Genomic DNA, 15,142 nt, shown 5'->3' with positions numbered 1-15,142 from the left:
TTATTTTAATCTTGTATGAAGCATATATTTCTTGACTCAGCAATGCCTTTTCCAGTCTCTTGTACAAGCTCTAATGAGACCAAAATAACTTCTAGCAAAATCTTCCTTGGCTTCAAAGTCAAGTGAGCAGTTTGCGTACTTCACTATCTCCAATATGTTCATATAGTATGTCTCTGTATGACTAGAATAGCCAGAAATCTACAAAGTACAGAGTTTTTTGCTCATTAGGTCCTACATGATGTGAAGATTGCAGGAGCTTTGCCATTCAGAGCACTAAGTAAAATCTTAAGGAGTGTCAGTGAATTCCTCACTGTACTACTTTCTCTGAATAGCAACAACTTATGAGTGACTATTTACCTTGAGCCTTTTTTGTCCAATTAGAAGATTTGGGGCACAATCCTATCCTGTGTTGGAACAGGGGCCAAGAGGCTTGTGCTGTATCCATCACAGGATAGGGACCCAAGGTAGCTCAGTCAGAGGCAAGGGGAAACTTCCCCTTACCTCCGGGTAAGGCACTTTTACCCCAATGGGTCTCCTTGGACTTGCGTCACCTCCTGAGATAGCACAAGTCGGAGGAGAGCAGAGCGGCTTCATGCCACTCCAAACTGCCCGGGAACGAGGGTTGGGATCCAGCATAAGTGCCGGATCCCAGCCCCACCTTCCACTCCCCCCGTCTGCCCACAGGGCTGTCCACCCTCCTCCCCACCCAGGAACGCCTCCCTCCTGCCTCCTCCCCACGCATCCCAGAGCCTTGCGTTGGCCCAGCCAGGCCATCGCAAGGCTCGCTGAGGAAGCTGGCGCAGAGGCTTGCATCAGCCTCCACAGGCCGGTGCACCTCTGAGCACTGGCCCAGCTTCCTCCCAAGGAGGCGCAAATGTGACTTAAGGCACATTTGCAACCCTCCTGGGCTGCCATAAGGGACTTGCGCCTACCCATGGGTGCCTCAGGATTGTGCCCTTGGTTGAATTTGTAAATTTAAAAAAGTTATAGTGACAAATTATTTAACAATATGTTCCTTGCCTGTTCTGAAACAAAAGAGGCTTGTTGCAAGAATAAAGGGGCCTAGGAGTTGCACATTTGAAGGCTGTGCTGGGTATCGCTTGGATGCCTGCCTTGTTTACAATGCTTTGGATGCTGATTGTTTCTTAATAGCTCACCTACATCCTTTAGCAAGCTTATTTTGCTGTATTGCAGTGTGTCAGCTCAGTAGACAGAATTGGAGTAGAGCTTCTAATGTGTTAATACAGTACATTAACAATTTGTCATATTATAAATTAAAATTTTATTACTATTTTTGTGGCATTTGCATATGTGCAGTGAGGCCTAAATAGTTTCAGTCTTCTCTGTTTACCTTGGTTGTATGCCTAGTGTTTCTTAAAGTAGTGGATTGTAATCCACATAGGAAAGGAAAAGGGGCCATTGGATGTCCAGACGACAATGCAGTGATTGTACTGCCATGGGGACCCAGGGGTATGTAGATATACTGGGGGGGTTGAGAAGCCACCTGGAGGGTCCTCAGCAAGTCTCCCCTCTGCTGCAGTGAACTCCAATTTGCAATCGAAAACCGGAAGTGAGCTCTGATTGTGAAAAGGAGCTCACTGCAGCAGAGGGAGCTGCAAACCTCCAGGAGGCTTCCTGTCCTGGGTGAGTTTACATACTTCTGTTTCCCTGCAGCACTGCAATCACTGTGGCGCTGTTGGGGCACACCCCACTTCCCAGTCTCCACCCCTGCCAAAACTTATCAGAGGTTCTCATACTCCTGGAACTTACATGAATGAACTGAGCTTATTTATAATACACATGAGAACTATGACCTGTTTGCCACACACGTCTTGCACAGTAAAAACACACAGACTAAGCCAGAAACACATGGAGACATAAGTTCAGAGGCAATTGGGGTGTGTGTGTGTGTTTGTGTGTGTGTGTGTGTGTGTGTGTGTGTGTGTTAAAATAATGCCCAGGGAAAAGCAGAAAACTGGAGACTCTAACAGGCCTTGCTGTAACTCTGCTTGCAGCTCGTGTCTGTCAGTCACGGGTCAGTGCAGGCTCCAACAGTCTCCAATAGGCCAGAGGCTCATTGGAGACTGGGGGCTCCCTGCGGCCAGATTGGGAGACCCTGAGGGCACAAATGGCCCCCAGGCCTGGGTTTGCCCACCCCTGGCCTAGACCAGGGGTGTCCAAAGTTTTTGGCAGGAGGGCCACATCAGCTCTCTGACACTGTGTCAGGGGCCAGGGTAAAAAAAGAATTAATTTACATTTAAAATTTGAATAAATTTACATACATTTACATAAATGAATATATTAAAGATGAACTTATATGAATGAATGAAGGTCTTGCGATAGCTCAAGGCCTGTAGAAGGCCTTGCACAAAGCAAGGCTGGCCTTTCCTTTGCTGTTGCTACTGCATCACAGACGTGAAACAGCAAGCAGTGGAGGGAACCCTCATCCGACAGCTCATGCAAGAGGTCAAACAGTCGCCCTCACGCTGATAGCAGTTGCGTTGGGCCAGTGTGGGCTCCAACAAATCTCCAGAGGGCCAGAGGCTCATTGGAGACTGTGGGCTCCCTGAGGGCCGCATTGAGAGGCCTTGAGGGCCGCAAGTGGCCCCAGGGCCAGGGTTTGGGCACCCCTGGCCTAGATTAAAGCGAAAGATGGGAGTTAGCCAAATCAGTCTTATATGACTGGATGTGTTCCAGGGTACTAGGGAATTAGAATGTGTTGTACAATTCTTGGTGTTCTAGGTTCTTCTGTGTATTCGCAGTAGGAAAGAGTTTTTTCTTTCATCCACTAGGTATTAAATTTGAAATCCTATCACCTTGTTTGACTGATGAGCAGCCCAATCCTAACCTGTGCTGGAACAGGCAGGCTGTCTGTGCCAGCCGTGTAAGGCTGGTGTAAGGCCTAGGCTGCTGCAGCTGATCCCACCCCCCCTCCCAGGCCTGATCTGCCTCCCGGACCACCATCCCTGCTCTAAAATGCCCCCTTCCTGCCCCCGTTACACCTTCCTGCCACCCTCTTCCACCCCCTGAGCTGGCCTGTCTGGGCTGGCACAGACTTACCCTGTCTAGGGCTGGATTTGGTACCAGCAGGCCAGCACACGTCCTTACTGGCTAGCTGGCTCTTGTGTAGCTGCGAATATGTTTTACAGTACTTCGTGACAGTCCTGGGCTGATGCAGTGAGCCTAACTCAAAGGTAGGATTGTGCTCTTAGACTATTAATTGTATGACTTTTTTCAGATTCCTACCAAGGGGAAGGAGGTAGCATGACCAGTCTGGGCAGTATTTGATTCTTTTCTTGTGTAGTTGTAATTATGTGCTACTTGTTATTCTGGGTGGAATATATGTTTATGGTGAGGACATCAAAAAATATTAGCTGCCATATCTCCATAAATTAGCCACTAATCAATTCTCTTTTTCAGCAAACATAATTTAAACTTTCACTCTTAATATATGGAGTTCAGCATCATGCAAAGAAATTACCATAAGTCTGTTACATAGTTATTGTAGACATTATGTAAATTTTTTAGCATTTATATATTTTTATGAATAAGTTTCCATGCTTATGAATTATAATAAGCTGAGCAAAATCTTTGAGGCTATGGTGCTTACTTTTAAAATGAGGATTCTTGTAAACTGATCTTAAGTTTTAAAGAGCATTGCATGAAGCTAATAGTGTTTAAATGTTTGAGAAAAGAAACATTTACCCAATACAGTGAACCCTCAGTTTAACATACTTTGATTTTACAGGCTTTGGAAACAATGGCTATTTTCTGCTTCATTAAAAACTAGTCATATTTGTTTTGTGCCTGGGTTTTTGCTGACTTAGGGCCCAATCCTATACAACTTTCCAGCACCAGTGCAGTTGTGATGCAGCCCAGAGGTAAGAGAATAAATGTTCCCTTACCTTGAGGAGGCCTTGCCACCAAAGGATGCAGTGCACACCCCATTGGCACCGCTGCTCTGGCCCTGGAAAATTGGTTAGGATTGGGCCCTTAAATGCATTATGATTTAGCAGACTTTTCAGCATTAACAGACATTCCTTTCCCGTACTAATCTATTAAGTCTTAATGATCAACTTAATGAATAGGTTGAGGGTTCACTGTACTATTATAATCAGTTTTATTCTTGGGTTGACGGAGTCTCTGAACAAGAGCTTTTTGGTTTAGAGCTGTGATTTTCATCCATTATGCCATGAATGATCTGCAGGTGTGCCGTGGGAGTTTGAAGTAGGGTCGTTTAGGGCCATTGGGTGATGTGAGCCTCCTCCATTGGCAGTGTGGTATGCCTTGTCAATTGTAAAAAATCTGAAGGTGCACCTGACAATTTTAGTGCCTTGTCAATGTGTTGTAAAATGAAAAGGGCTGAAAGTTACTGCTTTAGAATATGTCAAATTCTTCCTCAGAAATACATTAACCTTAAACGATAGTTTTAAATTTGTAACTTGTCTATTATGCTTGTACCCAGGTGTTCTTTCATAAAACATAGGTATGTTGATCTAGTTCCAGATACATTGATTTCCTGAGTTACGGGCATCCGCAGCTGCTTTGGAACTTTTGTTCAAGCACAGTCTGTCCTTTGATTGTGCTTTCATGCAGGTGCTAGTAGTTCAAACTTATATGCATTTTTGCTTCCATATAAACCTCTGGAACCTAACTGGTGCATATGTGGAGAACTTAGTTTCCTATCCTAGCAGTGCTTAGTTAGACCTGCATATCTGCAGCAGCAGAATTGTACCAGGTTTCGTTAGCCTGTTCAAAACAGTTTATGAGCACAATTTTCAGAGAATACTGAATTGCCTAAAATTGTGATCTGATGCATGCAGTGTTGAAACACATTTTTAGATATGCCTTTATAAACATTCTAGGATGGAGGTTCTCAAACTAGGGTGTCAAGGTGCCCCAACCTGAGGAGCTCTGTCTGCCCCTTCAGAGAGTGGGGAGGGGGGATTGCAGCAACATGATCCCCAGGTTTTGTGGTCAAAAATCAGAAGTGGGTTGCAGTCTTTTATTTTTAGACTTTCCAAGGCTTTGGGGAGCCCTGCAGAGGCTGCTGGTGGTGGTGAGTAAAACAAAGTCTCTTTCACCCCTGGCAGCAGCTTGATCCTGCAATCCCCCTCCCCTGCAAAGACTTACTGCTGCTCCCAAATTCCTGGAGAGTTTGGGAACTGCTTTTCTAGGGGTAATAATTGAAGGATTTGATTTTATTTTCTTAATGAAAAATGAGTGAAAAGTGATGCAAATCATTTGCAAAAATAATGCAAATATTGCAGTGACAATTAGTCATTGAGCCACCAATGTTGTGACAGGTTTGAATAATATAGGAAATGTGTTCTGTTTCCTTCTGAAATGAAAATAGAACCATAAAGTAGTATATTTGAAGACATCTGGATCTGTAGTATTCTGCTATTAGAAAATTAGCCCCCATTTCTAAAACCTCACGCTATCTGAAATGTTTATTGGTGGCAGGGTGGTAATGCCTTGTGTCTAGGATTATCTGTCAGTATTTCAATGGAAGAAAATAAAAACGTAACATACTAAGTGAAAACCAGGTATAGGAAATATTTCAAAAAGAATTGTATCTTCCTTGGTCTTCAGGGAAATGTGGGTCTATTTCAAATCCACAAGATCAGAAAGGTGGTTATTTTACATTATGCCACATGAGCTGCTTATTTCTACTACTGATAATGACTCTGACACTCCATATAAACATATAAGCATACAAATCTGATATGGATTTGTGTCCGTTCGTCCACCTGTGTGTGTTTAAAGCTAAAAATACTTCAGATGTCATAGGTTAGCAACCTCAAGGTATAGAAATGTTCTTGAAGAAGTTTGCTAAGCCCATTTAAGATAATTTATTACATAAATGGGAAATTGGGTTGAAATACAGTGGGCCCTCTATCTGTGGACCTGGCATCTGCATATTTGACAAGCTGAAAGCTGACTAGGATCCGATGAACACAGGCCCCCTCCAAGGTGTCAAGGAAAATGTATTGATTCCTATTTTAAACTGAAATGGAGCAACACATGCATGTTTACTTACGAATAGGCAAATTTGCCTTGGCTCCTATCAAAGGCCAGGTGAAGGAGAATGCAAGGCTTCTGGAATGGTCATGATATGATGCACCTGGAGCTCAAAAAATACTCTGGAAGGCAGGCCCCCCATCAGGGTAAAATGGATAAAAACGAATGCTTTGAGCAGCTGGTAAGGTGTAACTTTTTTCAAACTTTGTAAAGCTAGATAGGTTCTGATAGACTGTCATTTTAAAAAGTGAGTCCTGACTCTAAAAGATTCGGAACCACTGCTGTAGAAGGTATATGCTGGCTCCTTAACTTATTGGATGACTGAGTTACAGATGGCTGTGTTGATACTTTGACACAACTGCAGTCTGTCAGTTGTGGTGCTTTTGTGGAGTTGCAATAGTACCAGCCTGGCATGAGCTAGCTTTTTTGATCTATGTACAATCTGACTTTTGGTTAGACATCTGGAATGAAATCAGTGGAACCTAGTGTGCGAAGAATCATGAGGTTATTTATCATTGACTTTTTGTTTTACTGATATACAATATTTGTCCACCCCCTTACCTTGAGCTCCAGCTCTACTTCCTTCCTGTATGCCTACTTGTTTGAAAATAACAGGAGCTTTCAACATGCCCTGTTCATTCTGTTTGTTTCAAACAGGATGGTGCAGAAGGAGAAGTTGATCCTGGAGCTCAGTAAGAGGGGGAGACTCTGGATTCTCATACCCTACTTGAGCAAGGAGGCACAGTGGCAGCCATTATGGCTTTCTTCCTTCAGCAGCACTTCAGGAAGAGATGTATTGGCCCCAGCATAGCAAGCCTGATGTGGGGGGCTACCCCCTTATTTTTCTGTAGGTTTAATAATAATAATAATAATAATAATAATAATAATAATAATAATAATAACTTTATTTTTACCCCGCCTTTCTCCCCGAAGGGACTCAAGGCGGCTTACAACATATTAAAAACAATTTAAAAACAAATAAAAACATATTAACACATCATAAAAAACAGCAGTCAGAGTAAAAAAAATAGGTAAAAAGAGCATAGAGCAGCAGCAAGTCATAAAAGAATCAGGCCTGTAAAAAATATTAAAAGATGTTAAAAAGATGTTAAAAGGCCGAGAACTCAGAAGGCCTGTTTAAACAGAAGGGTCTTCAGGCCTTGCCGAAAGGTCTCAAGAGAGGGAGCCATTCTTAAGTCAAGGGGAAGGGAGTTCCATAGCGTTGGTGCCACTACTGAGAAGGCCCTATTTCTTGCAGCTGCCCCACGTACCTCCCTAGGCGGCGGCACTTGTAAAAAGGCCTTCTCTGATGACCTGAGAGGGCGAGCCGGATTGTACGGGAGCAGGCGATCTCTAAGATACCCTGGTCCAGAGCAGTATAGGGCTTTAAAGGTCAATACCAGCACCTTGAATTGGGCCCGGAAACGAATGGGCAGCCAGTGCAGCCGCTGGAGAAGCGGACTGACAGAGTCGAACTGTCTACCTCCAGTAACCATGCGGGCCGCCGCATTCTGCACTAGTTGCAGTTTCCGAACCGTCTTCAAGGGCAGCCCCACATAGAGCGCGTTACAGTAATCTAATCTCGATGTCACCGAGGCATGGATCACCGTGGCCAGGTCTGCACGATCCAAGTACGGCCGCAGCTGGCGCACCAGCCGAAGCTGAGCGAAGGCCCCCCTTGCCACAGCCGCCACCTGGGAATCCAGGAGCAGCTGCGAGTCCAGGTGGACCCCCAAGCTGCGGACCTGCTCCTTCAGAGGGAGTGCAACCCCATTCAGCGCAAGCCGATAGTCCAGCACCTGCATCGAGGATTTCTGAACCAGGAGAGCCTCTGTCTTATCCGGATTTAATTTCAGCTTGTTAGCCCCCATCCAGATCCTCACTGCCTCCAGACAGCGCTCCAGGCCCTCAACCGCCACCCTGGAGTCTGGAGGAAAGGAGAGAGAGAGCTGGGTGTCATCAGCATATTGATTTTGCAATGCTCTCTGCTTAGGGCAGGGTGTGCAGCTCTTGCTGCATGACTACTCTGAGTGGTGAATGGAGTGAAGATGGGCCTGCCCACCCCTGTGTGTGTTTGGCTACAAATCAGATCCATTCCAGATGCCGGGGTGGGGGTTGATGCCCCTATGCAGGGGAGTGACATACTGACATGGGGATGACATCCAGTGCCATCAATTCATCCTGCTTCTGGTACTGGCTGGCACAACTACCTTGCAGCCTGCCCTGCCCCTCTTCTGTTTGAAATGAGTTGGAGAGGGTAGTGGGCAGACACAAGGTTGTGGGGCATTCCTTGGCAGTTACCAAGGTGACCCAATTTGTGGCTGAAAATGGCCGTTTCAGTCACCATAGTTGCTAGACTGCTCCTGCTTCTTTTCAAACAGTGGAGGAGAAGGGCTATATTTGCACATATAAGAGAGACAGAGAGAAACACCCCTTTTTTCTTACATTTTTGCAGTTTACAATCTGTTTCTGGCAATTGGAAGAAAAGGGGATCCTTTTATGAACAGATGGCTATCCTCAACAAGCAGTAGCTTGACCATTGGATGATGGTTTCTTTATCTGTGTTGGAGATCTTTGTTCTGCAATAACTATTCTGAAGTAATGGCAACTATTTACATAATTGATGTGTAGTGTTAAAGATAACTTGGCATTCCATTTTTCTGGGATTTTAAAGTTATGCCATGGAACAGGGGCCTCCAGACCTCAGCCCACAGGCTGGATTCAGCATGTTGGGAAAATCCTTCTGGGTGTGGTGGCAGCGAACCCTTACTGTTCCTCGCTGCAGTCTTATTTCTTTGCCACCCAGTCTTCATACAGCCTCGTACTGGCAGCCGCTCCCCCCCCCGGAAGTTGGGATGCGGAGCCTTCTAGGGCTCTGAAACAGTTGCCCAACCTGAGGCTGTGTGAAGATAGAGCACAAAGAAGGGAGGCTGCCTTGCTCAGAAGAATTTTCCCTGTGTGCACCATGGGCTGGTTTGGAAGCCCCTGCCTTAGGAGACTGGCTTCATGGCTTATGAGAGCAGAATGTGAGACTTGGATTGGGATGACTAATCCCCCATTCAGCTATGTTTTGTTTTGTTCTGTCCTTCCTTCAGGGAGCTGTGAGCAGCACCATCCAACAATCCTGTGAAGTAAGAGTAGTGTCTATAGTGAGTGGGATTTGAATTTAGGATTTCAGCATTGTGATGCAGTACTAGCCACATTAACTGTGAAGTTCACTGTAATGACCTGAGGAAGTAGGTTGGACTCTTCCGCTCTGCCTTGAAGAATTGTGAGGAGAAAATCGGTACCTAAGTCATAGAGATTGTCTGACCTAGATTTTGTGATAGCCCCTTTATCTAGAATTTTTCAGAGACTTATAAAGGAACCATGATTTGAACTGTGGTTTCAAAAGCCTTTTGCCTCCTCCCTTCCTCAGTTCAAGTACTGAATAAAAGCTCTCCCATATCGCCAGAGCTTCTTGAAGGAAAGTTGTAATATAAATGGAAGTGAGATTACAAATATTACATTATATTGATATTATAGTGACAAATAGAAGTGAGATATTAACTGATTGTGTTGACATACAGTCGTAAATACAAAGTCACCAATCACCATTACTTTGAGAAGAGAAATGAGAGAAATGTTGTACTTTCCCTGTTACAACTGATAAGGAAAGCATCAGAACTGGTTGTTCAGAGTACAGGTTGAGCCTCATTATTCCTGGTGGGTTCCATTCCAAGCACTCAAGTGGATGGCAAAAAACACACTATAGCAAATCAATTTAAAAAACAAAGTTTCTTTGCTTCTTTGTGATTTAAAAACAGCCTTGCTGACCTTTGTGATTTAAGATAAGAGTCATTAAGACAATCCACCAATCAGTCCTCCAAGCGCTTACAAAGATGCTTCACTCAGCCCCTCCCTTCCCCAATGCTGAGTGATCACCTTTCTTTCACGTGCTCAGGGGAAGGGAGGGGTCACCTGGAGAGAGAAGGATTGATGGATTGTCAGCCAGCTGCCCTCTCTCTCTCATTAAGGAGGCTATTGTTAAAGGACTGTTCAGTTTTTTAAACTGATTTTAAAGGGATGCATTTTTCCCCTTCTCCAGGGATCAGCACATTCCTTCTCATTTGCAGTGGCCATTTGTGTTGAGTCAACTCTGTGTATAAAAAATCCGTGTATAACAAGGCTGGACCTGTACTGTATTGCTGTTTGCTGTCGCCTCTATTTACCTGTAGAAATGTTGATGCTGACGAGGGCTACAAGCATACTCACTTCATAACCTAGTAGGACACTTCACAAATTAGGATTTAGATGACTTCTACAAGCACTTTTGATATCTACATGCAAATTTTCAAAGTTAGCATTTATAATGGTATGTGTCTCTTCTTTTTTTTTTAAAGTATGATGAGAAATTTTCAATAGTTTTTTAGTCTTGAAAGTTATTATTTAGTAGCTGTAAAAATAAGATAAAGAATTGCCTCCACAGACTGCAAGTCCAGCCTTGTTATACATGGATTTTTTTGTACATGGATTTGACTCAACACAATTTGATTGGCCACTGCAAATGAGAAGGAGTGTGCTGATTCCTGGAGAAGGGGAAAAAATGCATCCCTTTAAAACCACAGTTTAAAAAAACTGCTTACTGTTATAGAGAGACAGTCATGCAGGTGATCATGCCATTCTTCAGCTGAGCCAGGCAAAAGCAGGGCTTTGAATTGCTGACTGCCTCTCTACAAAAATAAGAAACTGTTTTAAACCACAATTGTAAAGGGATGTACTTTTTTAATTTTTTTAAACTGCTTTTATTTACTAGGGCACTTTTTTTATCCACTTTTTTGAATGCGAACCTGTCAGGACCCACCGGAAGTTATGTCATGACTGGAAGTGACATCATCAAGCAGGAAAATTTTTAACAATTGTAGGCTACAATCCTACCTAAACATACCCAGGAGTAAGTCCCATTAACTATCATTGTTAAAAAATATGCATAGTAGCTTATTAAAAGTACAGGTCTGTAACATTTCCCCAAATGCAGTTGCATCCCATGGAAGCACCACTTCTAACAGATTAAAAAGAAAATATTGAAATGAATGGGGACCCACCTGAAATTGGCTCGCGACCCAACTAGTGGGTCCCAACCCACAGTTTGAGAAACACTGCACTTGTGGTTCCGAAACAGAACCCCAGTGGATAACTAGGGACAACCTGTACTTAGTTCAAGTTAAAAATATTAAAATATAGGTTTGATTCTCAGTGAGGTGGTAAACCTGTGTGTTTGGACATCAGGTAAGGTCTTGCAGAATTGAATGCTCCTCCAAACAAACAAATTACATGTCAGGGAAAAGGCACTAATAGATCCGTGTCCTCAAGGTAAGGGAATATGGTACTTCTGAGTAACTCATAGAATTGCACTGTTAGGAAAGTTATCAGCACCGGAGCGTGTCCCTCCTTCTCCATACTGCAGTTATGGCTGGGCATGTATTTTAGCTGTGGTAAGAATGACTGAAAATGCATGTGAAGCACTTTAAATGCTTCAGATGTGCTATATACATTCTAAACCTTTAGTCTCCTAGCGGCCCTGTTCTATGCATTTCCTTTCCAGCCACAGCTCTTTTACAACTTGACCCTTGCTTTCTTCCTCTACCATTGTCTCAGTAGTCAGTAGTGGCCCCTTGTCCCTTTATTGTAATTCTAAGCCACCTTTCCAGTGCTGTCTCTTCAATCTTGGGCCAAGTTCTGTTCCCTTTTCCCTGCCTTTGCTGAGCTGAAGGTTGTAGGAGGTAAAGAAAACTGGTGTTCTGTTTACTGTCCTGTTTTGCTGCTGAAAGCTTTAGTGACACTATTTCTCCAAGAGGGGCATAAGGACACAACCCTTTTTCAAGTGAGTTTTCTGCACTCGGTGTGTATATATTTACCAGAAATTTCATTGGGGTATAGATCCAGTCTGGCAAAGCCAATTTGTATTTGTCGTCAGGAGACAACTGACGCATGCAGGCTGGATTTATAACCCACTGAAAGTCAGTTTAGAAGCAGGCTGCAAGAAAGCACTGCATTATAATTTGGAGGCTAATGCACTAGGCCCAGGCAGAGGATGATCATGTAATTCTCCAGCAGTTCTAGCTCTCATGTAAAAGTTTGGGTTTTTAATTGTTCAATATTCTCCAGATTCTGAACTTCTGATGTTTGGGTCAAAAAGTTTGTAATAAACTTGAAGAAGTCTACTGTAGATTCTGCCATCATTCATTACTGTTCAGTTCTTAAACGTTCTAAAATTTAATTTTTATTAAAAATGTGCATGTAAGGGCTATTATAGTACTGTATATAGGGGACAAGAGGAGCATCATATTGACTATCATATATTCTCATGTATAGGTTGAGAAATTTAGGTCTTAAAATTTATTCTAAAAACCTGAGTCAACTTAATGCATGAGTGTATGTGGTAAAACTGGTCACAAACTTGCTCTTACAGCAATCCAGGGAGGGGGCACCCATTTTACACACATCCACCTGTGTTTTCTGAGCTGCATAGATGGTGTTTGCCTGGGTCGGATGAGAGAGGGAAGCCTATATGGAATGGACCATTCCATTGCAACAGCATCATGTTTGGTTGTAGCAACACCAGTCTGGATTGGTTGGAGGGAGGGATTAAGCGAAGCCTGTATGGAGTGTTCCATTCCATTGCAGCAGCGTCAAGTACCGTATTTTTCGCTCCATAAGACGCACCTGACCATAAGATGCACCTAGTTTTTAGAGGAGGAAAACAAGGAAAAAAATATTCTGAACCAAATAGTGTAATAAAATATTTAATAAACTATAACAGAATAACATTTGAACCATGTAAAGTGATCAGCAGTCAACAGTGGCATTAAGAACCATTATCACTGTCATTAACAAATGGAGAGACTTAAAGGTTTGAGTACTCTAGTTTTCTGGAAACCCCAAGAACTCATCATTGCTAGAGTCAGAATTTATGAAGCTCACAAAAGCAGGTGCACACAAATAGGGGATCACATTATCTTTCTGCTACAATGATGTTCTGCCAAATTCCAAACCACTGGGCCTCGTGCCCGCTTAAGGCTGATCAGTCCCCCTTGTGCAACTCACCAGTGCAGCAAGCAAAAGTGAGTCCAGTTCCAGTCCAAGTAAATCAGTCCCATCAATCAGAGTTACCAAATCAGAGTCCAGAGCCAATAAGCCAAATTACAGTCCAAGGTCAGGTTCCAGGTAGGTCAGTCAAATCCATCAGGGTATCCAAGTCCAGTCACAATCCACAGTCAGATTCCAAATTCAGTAAACCCAGTCAGTCTCCTCTCCAACCTGCACTCCTTCAAAACCCACAAACCCTTTCTGCCTCTGGTACTCCTTATATCCCTGAGGGCCCTATTGCCTTCCAGTAGCTGCAGCTGTACAGCACACTCTGCTGGATGCCCAGGCCTTACCCTTAAAGGGGCCACTGCTGACACCACATCTACCTCCTCACCAGATCTTCCCGGATTCCAATACGGGGGGGGGGGGAAGCAGATCTCTATACAGACCAGTGCAAAAACAGGGGAAAGGTATGGGGAAGGGAAGATCTCTGTATAGACATCACAGCAAGACCAGTGCAAAACCCCTTGCGCACAGAACCAACAGATGGAAGTGGGGGGGGGGGCAGATCTCCATACATACCAGTGCAAAAGCAGGGGAAAGGTGTGGGGGAGGGAAGATCTCTGAATAGACATCACAGCAAGACCAGTGCAAAACCCCTTGCACACAGAACCAACAGATGGAAGTGGGGGGGGGGGCAGATCTCCATACATACCAGTGCAAAAGCAGGGGAAAGGTGTGGGGGAGGGAAGATCTCTGAATAGACATCACAGCAAGACCAGTGCAAAACCCCTTGCACACAGAACCACACAGAACCGTCAGGTGCTCACTCCCTGGGCTCCCTGGACTCACTCGCTAGGCTCCCTCCCTGGGCTCACAAGCCTGCCAGGGGCTCACTCCTAGGGATTCTTGGACGGGAGAGAAGCCTGCGATTGACTCATTTCGCCTGGAGATTGACTGGTCGCTCTCAATCGACATAATGAGCACCCCTGCTCTAGGGGCTTGCTCAGTAAGACTGCCACCCCACCCACGCTTTCCTGGGAGTGAGCCCCAGTGACTCTGAGACTTACTTCTGAGTAGACAGGAGGGCTTGCTCAGCAAGACTGCCATCCCACCCACACTTTCCTGGGAAGGCGAGCAGAGCAGAGCGGGCAGGGGGCGGGGCCGAGGGCGGAGTTTTTTTTTTTTTTTGCAGTATTCGCTCCATAAGACACACACACTTTCCCCCCCACTTCTTGGGGGGGGGGAAGTGCGTCTTATGGAGCGAAAAATACGGTAACTCCACTGGAATCCCCCTCCCCACTTTATCTGTGAGTCATAGGAAATGTCTGTATTTTTGGCTACAAACTTGCCCTTGACATCTACAGGTTCAACTTATGAGTATATATGGCTTGAGTTAGAAACTGTTTCTCACCTTAACATGGCTTGTTGTGATGATCTAACAAATCTTCATTTAATTTTAACAGTAAGTAATGGGAAAAATTTTGATGCTAGAAATGCAAACGTTAATCTGTTTTCATCACCCAGTGCCAGCGCATTGCCCCTTACAGTGGGCAGGGCAACACTCCAGGTGGTGGGCATGGTGAACTACCATTGCCTTGCCCCCACTTGTTTTATAGCTGTACTTTTTATTTCTCTGTGATTTTGGTCAGTAGTGATGTCACCCTCCCGGATGTCAACTTACTAACATCTTATTGCAACAGTTCTCAAACTTTTAGCACTGACACCCACTTTTTAGCACGACAATCTGTCCATGACCCACCGGAAGTGACGTCATGGCTGGAAGTGACATCATAAAGCAAATTAAAACAAATAATTATAAATAAAGTAAAACAAATAAGAGGAAGCCAACCCTGTTTCACCAAGTGAATTTTCTCTATAGCCTGCCTGTAATAACACCACCCCCTCAAAAAAAAAAAAAAAAAAAAGAATAAGATTTTCAGCCCTACCCAGTTCAATTTAAGTTCTTATATTTCAGGCATGTAACTATCAGGACCCACCTGGCTTTACAAGTCTAAAATAGAAAAAAATTATCCTGTTAAGCTTCTTT

The 15,142-nt window shown here is 44.1% G+C and overlaps 1 protein-coding gene across 5 annotated transcripts in view; it reads left to right on the top strand.

Annotated features, from left to right (window-relative positions):
- RAF1 (Raf-1 proto-oncogene, serine/threonine kinase) overlaps nt 1-15,142 on the top strand; it is a 61,254-nt gene that overhangs the window by 12,751 nt on the left and 33,361 nt on the right. The window contains exon 1 of one of the 5 annotated variants that reach the window (XM_066618116.1): nt 3,177-3,194. The exons of the other annotated variants lie outside the window; for them this stretch is intronic. The gene's annotated coding sequence lies outside the window, so the exon portion shown is untranslated. Of the gene's footprint in view, nt 1-3,176; nt 3,195-15,142 lie in introns of those variants that run through there. 5 annotated transcript variants of the gene reach the window in all.

The sequence above is a fragment of the Tiliqua scincoides genome, chromosome 2 (assembly GCF_035046505.1).
Source record: "Tiliqua scincoides isolate rTilSci1 chromosome 2, rTilSci1.hap2, whole genome shotgun sequence".
Classification (NCBI taxonomy): domain Eukaryota; kingdom Metazoa; phylum Chordata; class Lepidosauria; order Squamata; family Scincidae; genus Tiliqua; species Tiliqua scincoides.
Note: the sequence above shows the minus strand (reverse complement) of the source record. Positions and strands in the feature narration are given on the sequence as shown.